Source organism: Centroberyx gerrardi, chromosome 18 (assembly GCF_048128805.1).
Source record: "Centroberyx gerrardi isolate f3 chromosome 18, fCenGer3.hap1.cur.20231027, whole genome shotgun sequence".
NCBI classification, from domain to species: domain Eukaryota; kingdom Metazoa; phylum Chordata; class Actinopteri; order Beryciformes; family Berycidae; genus Centroberyx; species Centroberyx gerrardi.
In genome coordinates this window covers 4025786-4039235 of record NC_136014.1, presented here as the reverse complement: position 1 = coordinate 4039235, position 13450 = coordinate 4025786, and the positions used below count along the sequence as shown (strand labels likewise).

General features: G+C 39.6%; 1 long non-coding RNA gene across 2 annotated transcripts; it reads right to left on the bottom strand.

Moving 5' to 3' along the window:
* LOC139911234 (uncharacterized) lies at positions 1-1467 on the bottom strand. 2 transcript variants are annotated; one of them, XR_011784598.2, is made up of 6 exons: positions 1219-1467; positions 991-1080; positions 797-900; positions 615-690; positions 265-522; positions 1-123 (listed from the first exon to the last, which is right to left on the bottom strand). It is a non-coding gene; the product is annotated as an uncharacterized LOC139911234 (long non-coding RNA). The 2 variants fall into 2 exon arrangements; XR_011784599.2 differs by lacking the exon at positions 991-1080.
* Between the last annotated feature and the right edge of the window lie 11983 nt (positions 1468-13450).

The window sequence follows — 13450 nt, the reverse complement described above, 5'->3', positions numbered from 1 at the left end:
CTGCTGTACATGCCAAGGAAGGAGAACCCAGTGTGCTTTGGTGCAAAGCGGAGGATGGTGAAGAGTCCTTCACCAATGCTGTTCGGGTAGCTAGGCTCTCCAGTTTGACAGCTACTGTTGATCCTGCATAAACAAATACTTTGTTCAGCATCGTTACATTATTAGAATTAGCCATTAGAATTGTCAACATATACAGCATTTGTCACACATGGTGAATAAATACGAGATGATGCAGGTCCATATATTGTAATCTGTATACTGTACCTGGTTCCAGCCACTGCTTGTCCCGTGCTTCTCCCTCCAGACGTGGATGTGCGCAGGTGGGGAATGCAGGAGTGCCATGTTCATGGATGTCCTGCACATGGTTCACCATGCTTCGCCACTTGGCCTCCATCCCATTTGGGTCTCCATTTGGGGTGGAAGCTGCAGTCCAGTACAGGTGGTTAATGATTGCTGGCCTCCACAGCTTCAGGTCCTCACACTCCCTCTCCTTTGCAGCAGCATCCAATGCCTTACCTAGGCCTGTTTCAGAACAGAAACAAAATGTTAAAAAAGAAATGTTGTCATTCTAATACTGGAAACCTAAACTGAACTACCAACATAAAGAAACGTACTTTTACCAATGTGCTAGACGTCAAAGAAATGGTCTGTTCCTCCTGGACACAAGTCCTCCCACACCCGCTTGGCAACCTACAGTTTGGAGTACAATGTAAGAAAATGTGGGTTTGCTGTGAAAATTGTATGCAGAGATTGTGTGTGTGTGTGTGTGTGTGTGTGTGTGTGTTTGTGTGTTTACCTGGCGATTTCTGTCGGTGATGATGACTAACACTTGCATGCCTTGCTCCTCCTGTGCTTCAGATCCTCCAGCTCACACCAGGTGCTGCTTGGGACCTCTGAGCTCTGTAAAGCACATTATTCAATAATTTCACTCACTGACATTACATCAGACAAATGCATAACTTTATGAATAGTGTCTTTGGTTAGACTGACCTGGACAAGCTGAAGGTCCAAAACTTTGTTCACTTGCCCTCTATCAGAGAGTAAGTGCCATATTTAGCACAATGGCCAGGAGAGTCAGACCTAGGGATATCAAAAATGATCTGATTTAGGCATTATAGCATGGAAAATAGATAAATTACACTATCAATATTTGCTTTGTGTTGTGCTATATTGTTTTGACCTGCTTGCTATCTGAATGATAGGCCTATAGTGTCTTACCTGCAGTCACCAGAGAGGATTAGTCCTCCCCTCCATCTCCTTCAGCTCTGTGATGATCCCGGCCTGCTCACTCTGCCAGGTCTGCATGATGGTGGGGATGGTGTAATGGCGCTGATGGCAGAAGTAGGTGCTGGCACTGATGCACTGAAGCCCAAACAGTTTCAGCATCCTGATGGTTCGGGTAGCCAAGCAACCCATATATTGGATGGCCCCACTCAGCAACAAATTGCAGACAGGCATGTTTCTGACCTGTTTTCTTACCTACGAGAAATATATTACAAATTATATTACAAGTGTCAACACTTAGTATAACCCAAACAAAAAATATATTGGCACACAATGAACTTGTCAGCAGCACTGAAAAAAGAGGATCATTGATCAATGTTTTGACTGTGAGACAAGGGGTTGATACACATCGTACACATGTCGTAGAATGTCTTACTTGAGGTCAGGGTGAGAGTCCTAACACTGAAAACTCTAACATTCAAAAGTCCAAACCTGACCACTAGGTCGGAGGTGGGAGTGTAAGATCTCTTCTTATCTGAGAGTGAAGTGCAGACAATTGATAAAAGATTCTGAGAGTTGACGCCTCTGGAACTGATGCACGGCTTCACTAAATTAAGTCTTTCCCTGGTAATAACAGGAATGTTGGTGGGGGAGAAATTATCAATGGGACTGTTATTTGATAGACCAAGCACTCTGGGATATTCTAATTTTGACCCGGAACCAAAGTTATAGTTACTTGGCCCCTGGGGACATCCCCCCACTGTTAATTGCCACAAGGTGGTCACGGGAGGCAGAGTGATGGCTGTATGTGGTTGAATAAAATATGTTACAGCCAACATTTGTGAGCCACGGCGGTTAGGGTGGAGACAATCTCTTTTGAAAAGAGCAGACCGTTCCCAGAAAAAAATAAAAGTATCAATAAAACCATAATTCAGACGAGTGCATTGGGATTGAAGCCAACTGTGGAGGCTAAGCAGTCTGCTAAAACGCCCATAGCCCCGATTGATTGTCGGTAGGGGGCCAGAGATAAAAATATCCTTTCCACTGGACTTTAGTGCGTTATAAAAAAGATAAAAATCCCGTTTCAATAGTTCAGATTGTCGACGTGGGATGACATTAGTGCCAGCGTGAATGACGACCGTACATACAGAGGGGTATAGAGTTAGTAGGCCAGTAAGTTCGGTGATAACATCAGTTACCTTAGCTCCAGGAAGGCACTGGGTCACTGCCGATCTGGACTTGACGTCCCTAATGATGGAGTCCCCGATGATGGAGTCCCCGATGATGAGGGTTGTTGGCTGAGGCTGTGATGAGGGAGCAGCAACGACTACCGTGTAGCGAGGCCGGACGCTGTGGAAAGTGCTGTGGCGAGAAGGTGGCATCACTCTTGGGAGGGGAGTGAATTCCTGCTGGCTCGGAGCGAGGAAGACCTCCAGAATGTCGGATCACGGCCTCCTTCACCATCTTATGGCGGGAAGAGGAGGTCATTGCCCGGAGAGGGGGCCGCATATTTGGCTACAGTCCTCACAGGGCATAGTTGAAGTTAACTTTGTTCAGCTTGGCCTCAGGCTAAAGGCGAGCCTAGCCAAGCAAATAGCCGGGGCGGCTTGGCTATCAAGCTGGCAGAATATAGTCCAATAAAAAGAAAACCCAATTGGGAAATCTCGTAAAACCAATGGAGCTGTGATAAAATAGTATTAAACAAATAGAACCGCTAAAATTGATTTCGATCGGTGGGTTAAAATGTTAAGAAATATTATTATTAATAATACCAATATCATATATTCAATTCAATTCAATTCAAACTTTATTTCGGACTCACAAAGGGTCCATAGCATATACATTATATATTATTAATTATATAATATAATATTATATTATATTAAATTATATTATATTATATTATATTATATTATATTATATTATATTAAATTATTTATAGGACACTTTTCAACACAGTTAAAAACTGCTCTACAATAAAACATTTTTTAAATTAAAATTAAATTAAATTACCATTTAGGCCTAGACAACACAGGTTTACCCGACCCTGGTGTTACTCAGGACAGAAAATGACAGCCTACAAAATAGAATGACTTTCCCCTGGCTGACTACCTACCCCAAAACTAACTTGCTCTCTCAACCCTAGTCTTCATGCAAAACTGCAACGGGTGTTTTAAACACAGAGCCCAGTGACGCGGTTAGGTCCCAGCATGCTGATCCCCACCTGACCGTCATGGAAGTGTACCCGAGCAATTGCTCTAATTGCTGTTTTGCACAAAAACAACAAACTAAAACAACAAACCAACGAGCCCATGAAGGACTACATTGCTTCAACCTGCCGGGAAAGTCAGTTCTACTTAACAAATTTAGCTGTCAACTATTATCGATACTATTATATTATATACCAAAATGTGTGTGGATCTCTCTCTCAACAGGACTGGCAAACAAACAGTTCATCAGACAGGAGGAATATGGTAAAGGAATAGGGGGCATTTGCTTTCCCAGGATGACTTCAATTCATTCAAAAAAACTTGAACTACCTTTCTATTGAATTCTGCAACTTCTTTTTCTTTAATGGTTGTCATCAAACACTTTTTAACCATTTCATCCCACCCGCTCAGTAATTTTCCAATAACTTGATCAGGCACTTGTTGGAGAGATGTGAAGGAAGCGATCGTCTTGTTTGCACTGTCCAAATGTTCCTTGTACAGTCTGTCAGAACTCTCTTTTGCCAGTCTCAAAAGCTTTTTACGAACCGATGAAATGTACTTGTTTACTTGTTGTTTTTCATTGTCTACACTTTTGAGTATCTCAAATATTTTACTCTTTTTAAAATTTTTGCATAACTCTGTATGGTCCAATTTGAAATGGATTTTGCATTCATCCAAATTTGGATAAAAATCACTGATATCACAAGTTAAATCATTAAAAAAGTTTGGACCAGTTAATCCCCAAAACTTTGTGAAGGCCACAACAGTGATAATTCCATATTTATTGTACCACTCACAGGCCTTATCTAAAAGTTTTAACATGCAAGGGGCAATGTTTTTTCGACCTTTTAAACATGGGCTATTGTTTGTAAAAATAATAACATATTTATTTACCTTGCATATTGAACCTTGAATATATGCAGCAATTTGTTCTATTAGAATTTCTTCACAGTGTGTCATTGTGTTTTTTTGTTTGTTTTTTAAAGGTTTAACATGTGGAAAAATCTTTCCACGATTGTTTTTCTTGATTACAACAGCATATGCATATTGGCTGTCCTTTTTCTGTTCTTCCATAGCTCGAATTTCCATGTGTAGCTCCAGTAGTTCCGCAACAACATCAAAATCAAACACCGAAGGCCTTTTCATTATACGATTAAAAAGTGTTATTTTGTCTTTACAGTTTATTATTTTTCTCCAACGGCGTTTTAATCTGTTTTGCTTAACCTTGTTCAACCCGTTTCTACATTTTTTACAAATGTGTAAAATAGTTTTTCTTTTTAATTTACAACAGCGTGTAAATCTTGATTTTTTTTTTTTTCGTATATACTTTTTTTCAAAATCAAACACCGAAGGCCTTTTCATTATACGATTAAAAAGTGTTATTTTGTCTTTACAGTTTGTTATTTTTCTCCAATGGTGTTTTAATCTGTTTTGCTTAACCTTGTTCAACCCGTTTCTACATTTTTTACAAATGTGTAAAATAGTTTTTCTTTTTAATTTACAACAGCATGTAAATCTTGATTTTTTTTTTTTTCGTATATACTTTTTTTCATAAACTTCTAAAGTAGGGCCAAAGGGATGCTCCTCCTTCAGCTTGACCCTTTTCCTGAAAAACAGAAATGTCAAAATGAATTTAATTAACATGTAAAAAATAAAAATTATAAAAATGGTGTTTTCCAGTGATATTATAAGATGCAAGTTGCATGTCTGCTTGCTACTGAGAGCTCTAATATTCTAGGTAGCCAACATACTGTCTGTTTGGTTCATGTGATTATATGAACCTACTTTTGGGGGTCCAGCTCAGTGGAACTGGCTGAAGACATCTCTCCCCCCTCAGGTTTATTTGACGACGGGACATTCCACTTCTGGAAAAAAAAAAAAACAGAGCAGTACCGGTTATTATACAAGTTTTGGGGGCTTAAACAACTGGTTCAGTTTGTTGCACCAAGGTTTGCCGGCTGGATGGTGTTTGGACCATTGGGCCAATCACAGTGCTTAAAAACGGAAAACTCCACCCAACCGGGAAGCAGGGCAACATTAAACAAACGCACAATCAAATGACAAACACATACAGTTTAATCTGAGCAGTGGAGCTGACAAGTTGTGTTGTGAAAATGTCGGGAAAGAAGAAACTAGACATTCTGGCTTATTTTCAGCCCAATGCGAGTGATAAAACAATGTGTTCAAGTGAATTTAACTTGTAATCAGACAGAAATATCATTGTCATTTTCACATTATCCATCTTTGTAACTGAAATAGTAGTTTAATAGTGTAAAATTTGCTACTAGACTATTTGAAGCTTTGTGGAAACGTGTTGTTCGCTATCTTAACCTGTCTAATAAAGTAATGGTATAAATTATGGTTGGCCTGGCTTCTCCTTGAGTGCTCAAGGGGTTCAATGTATATATGATATGGGAATGTCCAAAAGTAATGGACTTCTGGAAAACTGATGGGTCAGCTGGAAACACTCCCCTATGTTTGACATTAGCTCCTCTCATGTGTTTGCCTTTTCTTCAGTCTTGCCTCACTAATATTTTATTTTTTGTCTGCTTTGTTTAATGTATGTATATCTTAAATATTGCATACTGTCACCTTAAATAATCCTTGGGGAAAGTGTAATGTCTACGACTATGTACTAAGCTATACCAAGCAAAAGTGTTCTGTTGATCCTTTTTTATGTTATAAATCATTAAAAAACCATTGATCACAAAAAAAGAAATATATACCATTCATTTTGGTGTATGACCATAATTGTAGCGAGTTGTGGCGGCAGTTCTCACGAGTGATGTCTCCCCCAAAGTTGAAATGAAAATTATGCCTATGTATGTGTCTGGATATATACAGGTTTTTTTACTGTAGTTTTTTTTTCCATTCTTTAACATTTTATTTTCCATGTTTTGTGATATAATTACTTTAATCCCATCCTTATTTATCAGTTACTTGCAGTTCTATCTTGCATACACACACACACACACACACACACACACACACATGCACACACTTACAATTTGTAAAATGTCCTGGTATCACCATCTAGAGCCAAGTAGCGTAAAGCAATGTCACATGGTTTCCCTGAAATCTGTCCTGCTGCTCTTCTTGTCACATCATGTTTTGGATAAATCTTTGCATAATTAAACAGGTGGGCCAATCAGGACTAACAGCATTCCAGAAGTCATAAGGACTTTCAACAATGGAACTGAATTTGCTACTGATCCAACCTGTGCTACAATGATACAATGAGTCACTATTGCATATGTAGGCCAAGGCACAGAATAGTAGCTTCTAGCTAATGTAGCCTATAACAAAGCTCGTGAACCGTGTCAAAGATGGCGTTGTCATACATGACAAGGAGCTGAATTTTCCGATAGACGTTGGTGATAACGCAAGAGGGCAGTCGAGGGATCCTGTGGCTGGCTGAGAGGCGGGGCTAAATGGGCCGAACATTCGAGAATGATCTTGTCTAGTGACTGTACCAACGTTGTCATGTGATTTCCCTGAAATCAGCCTTCCAGAGTAGGGGTGGGCGATATCGCAAAATTTGGTTTCGATCCGATACCAAGTAATACAGGGCCAGAATCGCCGATATCGATACCGATACTTTTTATTATTAAAAGCGGCTTATGTACTTTCATGTAGGGGAGAGCAGTGTGTCATGATTTATGAAGTAAATGCATCATCAATAGGCTAAATCTGAATACATTTTCATGACCACTAAATTATTTGCCAAAGGTTAGCAATCATTGTAAGGTGAGTGGTAGAATTTCTACCTGCCACCTGTGAGACCTGGGTTTGATTCCCAACTGAAGCATGTACGTAGCAAGCAAAGCAAAAAAAAATTGGCTTCATTCATTTATGTAGCACTTTGTAAAAAAGTGCTACATAAATAAATGAAGCCAGTTTTTTTTGCTTTCCACTGTTAATTACTTAATCACATGCATGTTAAAACACAGGACAGTTTTTAAAGGCAAATAACAAAAATATTTGTTTTATTATTGTAAATTGAATGTGCAAACATGAAAAAAAAAAAGTGAATAAACAAAGTGCACACAATTATTTGTGGAGAACAATGAATGTTTTAAAACTTTAACAACTTTTATAAATAAGCAAAGTGCAAATAACTAAACAAAAGCACAAACTACCCTCAACCATTCTTCTTTCCTGCATTTAGAGCAATGGTTCTCAGGGTGCGCGTCGTGGCGCGCTGCGCGTGCGCGACGCGTATGTTCGTTGTTTGAGTGCACACGTGCGACAGAGATGTGTTCACGACAACGGAACATTGTTTGCACAGACAGTTCTACTCTTTGATGAAATGGGTACAATGTAGAAGAGAGAAACTGAAACTGAAACTGGTATCGATCCTATTGATGCTAGAATCGATCTTCAAAAACGAGACGTAGTATCTGTAGTATCGATATTTTGGGATCGATCCGCCCACCCCTATTCCAGAGCTTGAGAAGGCAACAACAGATTCTCCAATAGAAAAGAACATAGCGGAGGCATGTATCCCTCCGCTATGTTCTCTTCTATCAATAAAAATGCTATTTGGCAAAATTATGTTCTCAAAAATATGACCAAACGTCAACGGGATTTGCTGTTGAATCTGTTCACCCACGTGTTAAATGGAAGTTTTCAGGCTATTTTCATGGCTTCATTCAAATGAATTGGAAGTAAAAATACGAACGCTACAAACTCAATTATAGTCAGATTTATCAGTCTCATTGGTTAGCAAATGACATTATAATGTAAAGTTACCCAAAATATGAATAATGTCACTCTTAATAACTCTATGGTTGTCAACAGATTCAAACTGTTTTATATAACTGTAACAGAGTAACCAGCTAGCTGTTTGCCAGCTCACCTAAATCACAATACCTCAATAATATATTGTCAGTTGGTGTTGAGGATTCATATCAGTAAGACAAAAACCAAAAGTTACATCTGGACAGATTTCAAGGAAGGACAGATTTCAAGGAAATCATGTGATGTTGCTTTACACACTACTCTGCTCTAGATGGTGATACCAGGACATTTTGTTGTAGGTTGTATAAGTGTGTCCGTGTGTGTGTGTGTATGTGTATGCAAGATTGGACATACACTTTAATCCCAGGATGGGATTGTTCTCTTTACACTAGATCCCAATTCATGCCAGATGTGACTTCAAGTTGCTTGTCCTAACATGCAGTGGTGTGTCCAGACCATTTTGACTGGGGTGGCCACGGTGGGGCACAGACTCAAGCAAGGGTGGCACTGAGCGCGGCATTTAAGGAGGATGTAGGCAGGTCCCATTACTGTGTCGGTGTTGTTGTGTTGAAAGGAAGTGTTTTAATCGCTGTTTGGATTCAACTATTGGAGATGGTGTTTGCCTTATGTGTTTAGCCTACCTATTGGACAGCAGCGTCCCCGGCTATCTGGAGGTATGAAAGCTCTACAGAGAAGTGATGAAATTTTGAACACAAGGCTATGAAAAAAGTTCAGACTTTTTTCCTTAGGATTCTGACTTTAAACTCTAATTCTAAATTCTGAGATTAATCTCAGAACTCTAATACTATTTTTACATGTGGCCCTAATCCTCTTCCATCCAAGGCCCAAAAAAATAGACTGGTTTGATGGTCCTGCCTCTAACATGGCCATCAGCCAATCATAACTCAGGATTTTGGGGTGGCACCTGGGGTGGCCAGTCAGATTTCAGGGGTGGCCCTGGCCACCCCTTAGACATGCCCCTGCTAACATGCAAGTATCAGATGGGCTTGCATCATCCTATTCATCAGATCTTATTGCACCATATAAACAAGCAAATAGTAAACATGTTGTCCCCCACCAGTGATGTAGTTCCACCCTTGGGTCAGTCAGTGATTGCTTGAAATATATAATAGAATATATATAAATAGTACTTGAAATATGAGTGAAATTGTATAAGCATTTTCGTATGGGACAATGAAAGGACAGATTGACCATATATTTCTGTTGCCTACTCTCAGAATTAGGCTTACAAGTTATATCTTGAAATGTAGTAACTGTAATTGTCCTGTTTTTACTCAATACAGTACAAAATATAAGAACTACAATACGCAATAAATACAATCCGTACATTACACAATGTACACTACAATACAATTTATAATACAATATACAATATAACATACAACACCAGGAGCGTGAGTGTTATTAATAATATAAATGCTAAATGATAAGTGATATATGGTATTGCACAGTAGGTAAGTGGTAATATGATATAAGTAGTCAACACTGACGGCACAGTGGTAGTGCAGTGATGAGTGCAATAACAGTACAACAGTCCAACAACTGTACAATAACTACAGTGTCTTGTGGTTAGAGGTTTGCCCAAAGATTCTCCATTGACTCTCACTTCAACACATCAACCCAGTCTGATGTCTCCAAGTGTGTAGCGTGTGTAGACTATTATGTTACCTATGATAACTTTAACTGTATTGCTTTACCACTGAGTCCCCATTCATTGTCTATGCCGCCCCCTAGTGGCACAAAGTCAACATTACAGTGTGACTAACAAACTAACAAACAAACTAACTAACTAACTAACTAACTAACTAACGGACGGAGACAATCACCATGCACCTTCCAGTCACATGTCACAGGCTACTTATCTCTCCCAGCAGTCAAGTTTAAAATAATGTTATTCACAATTTATATCCTTATACATAAACTGAAAATATGGAGGTACAATAATCAGGGGCGTTGTTAGGATTTCAGAACATCCGGGGCTCAGCCCAGAGGAAGTCACAGAACCATAGTAGGGTTGTATACCAGGTTGTATACTGTATACCATATATATGATATACAGTATGTGCTCCTCACTCCTCATCTGTCTCTTTAATGTAAAAAAAAAAAGTTCCAATCCAATCGTAATCCAGTGAGTTGTATTTAATCAAAAGTTATATTTCTATATATTTCACTACCTATATCACTATATTACTACAACCTAATAGTGAGCTACTTTGGTTTGTTTGTTACGTATGGAAACTTAACTTTAAGCATAACTCATTTTAAGAAGTAAATTATTTAACCTGTGAGGAACCGTTACCGTTCCGTTAGGAAGCTGATATTTTCAATGCCACATCAAAGATCACCATGAAAAGCCTAATCCATTCTGAATGGCTGGAGGAGTCTACCAGCATAGTAAAATATACAGAGGCACAAATTAAAAATGACATTTTTAAACATTTTCTCACGTTTAAGGGAAACAATATCTTAAATTGAAAATAATGTTTCATGTGAAGAGAATTAGTTAAAATATATATATATAAAAATATAAAATATATATATATATATATATATATATACATATATATATATATATATATACACATATACTGTATAGCCTATATATATATATATATATATATATATATATATAAAAGAGAATTCGTTTTTGCATTTAATGTTCAGCAGCCCACATAAGTAGACCTGAATGGGAGGATTCAGTAACTAACTGACTAACCAGCTGACTGGAGAGAAATAGTAACATTTTGTTTACAGTGATCCAATATTATATTGAAGATGTTGAGCTAAAAAAACAAAACTGTTGTAGCTTGTAGGCATCTAACCATGAAGCTATCAACCAAGTGTCAGTCAACTCGCCACCACACAGCTGCCTGATTTTTGCTGTCTTTCCAGATATGGATAATCAATCACTTGATTAAACTAACCTATAACATATCTTACCTTTCTTACTCTTTTGAAAACGTGAAGAAGATCCATAACCTCTCTTGTCTTTTCCTGACATTGTGTTTCCTGGCTGTTATGGCTGGCTGTATGTAGCCCACCTTGCCTTCTCTGACCTAGACTAGGACCGACCGATTAAAATCATCCATAACGTAGGCTATTCCTTTAGTTCGACTCAAACTACATGATGACAGATTGGCAGAGCCTGCTACCAAACAGACACACGTAGCAAGCAGCGACAGGTGAGTTCGATTTGTGTCGCGGCATGTACCTCGATGCACCCAAAGCCGGGCTTTAAAGCTGGCTCACGTAAAATAAATGGCCCGCTCTGACTTTTTTTTTTAGATCTGGGGCTATTCATAAAATATTCGGGGCTGTAGCCTTGGACGCCCAGGCCTAATGACGCCGCTGACAATAATTCATTCATGCAAGGGTTTGACAAAACAATGGACTGAAGTAACTACATCACAATTGCAAAGGAACTTACACAGGTGACTCATACTTAGTTGAATGTTGCCTGGAAAGAAACATGACATGCACTAATTATAGGGACAATAGAGGAATAGAGTTCAATGGTGGAGTTGATAAGTAGCTGGTCATTTCTTTTGGAGTTTCTAAGAAAGAACCATGAAATTATGTTAGGTATAGAAAATAGAAGAGGTCAATTTGGTGGAGTTAAGAAACTGCATTTCTATAGGAGTTTCCAGGAAAGAACTTTAAACTATTTGATTTATTTATTAGAGGTCCATTTGGTAACCCAAGTAATATAGACAATTAGGGGAAGAAGTTTATTCATCTGTAATGTATAACCTTACAGGAAGACAGACATAACCTGTTGTTGCCTGTTCAGCTGACGTATTAGTAGTATTACGTAATTTCAATCAGGAAGACTACATATCTCCGCCCCTCTCTCGTTTCATTCAAACTTTTCTCTATCCAATCACCGTTATACAACGCATTCCCTCACTTTCAATATCCAATCAATGCAAACCATCATTTTCCCTCTCCTTCTCGCAGAACCAATCATCTAAGGGTCGAGAGTATACGTCATTTTCCATGTCATTACGCTACTCACGAATGTGTATGCTGTCTTGCAGTCGCTGTCATTCCAGCTGTTTCGCTTGTCTCACCGTTCTTCAATCTCTCTTCCTCATAGCGGGCTCGCCATGTCTGAATCCGAGGACGAGCTCCTATCTCAGGGATCAAACCTGCATGAGGCCGCAGCAGAATCAGCCTCCATCAGCTCCTCCATTCGCCGTAAAAGCACCCGCATCGCAGAGTGCATTCCCTCCGGGTTTCAGTCCGACGGGTCCCAAGTCCTCGCTCAGCTCGCAGAGAGAGGGATTTCTCCATCACCGGGGCTCCAGGCCTCTCAACTGCACGAACTGGCCAGCATGACCCTGGACGGCATCTCCGCGCCAGCGACTGAGCCCACTGAGCAATTTTTCGTTGATTAGACGTCTAAAAGACGTCTAAAAGGTACATAGCTGTCTAGACTAAAATCGGGTTAAATTCGGTTCAAAAGTTAAAGTTTAGTAGACGTCTACGTCTTAGCTTGGACGTTGTTTCAACGGCTATATATACGTTTAAATGACGTTCAAACAACAGCTAGGTTATGATGTAGACGTCTACTAAACTTTCACTTTTCAACCCTATTTAATAAGGTTTTAGCCTAGACGTTTAACCAAATTATTTTCAACGCTCATGTTTTAATGTAATAACATGGAATTGTGGCGGACTCTATAGACATTATTCACCATAATCTGTGGTTTGGGTATGTTTAACACACACAGTTATATTGTGTGCTTCTCAGGGTTAAGGAGACACGGTCCCTTTAAGAAAGTCTGGTTTCCTGAGTCTGACGTCAGCTCGACATATGTTGTGTTTTTGAGCGCGAAGTAAATTGTCTTGCTCTGTGGGTAAAAAAATAAATGACACACGAGTTGGTGTAGTCAACGAGAGAAGTTGTCTGTCTCCACATTCCTGCCACTTCTACACTGGTGACCCCGACGTTTGTCTGCTGGACGTTTCCAGTGACAGCTCTTAATGAACATGGCGACTAACGCAGTTTCCCTCAAACTACCGGAGTTCTGGGAATCGTCGGCCTTGGCCTGGTTCGCCCAGACGGAAGCGCAGTTCGCTCTTCGGGAGATCACCGCAGACGCCACAAGATACTTTTACGTGGTGTCGGCCCTCGGGAGTTCGACTGCATCCCGAGTGGTGAACCTCCTCAAAACTCCCCCGCTGCAGGATAAATATGAGACACTCAAAGCCCACCTGTTGAGAGCTTTTGAACTTTCCGACGCTGAGCGGGC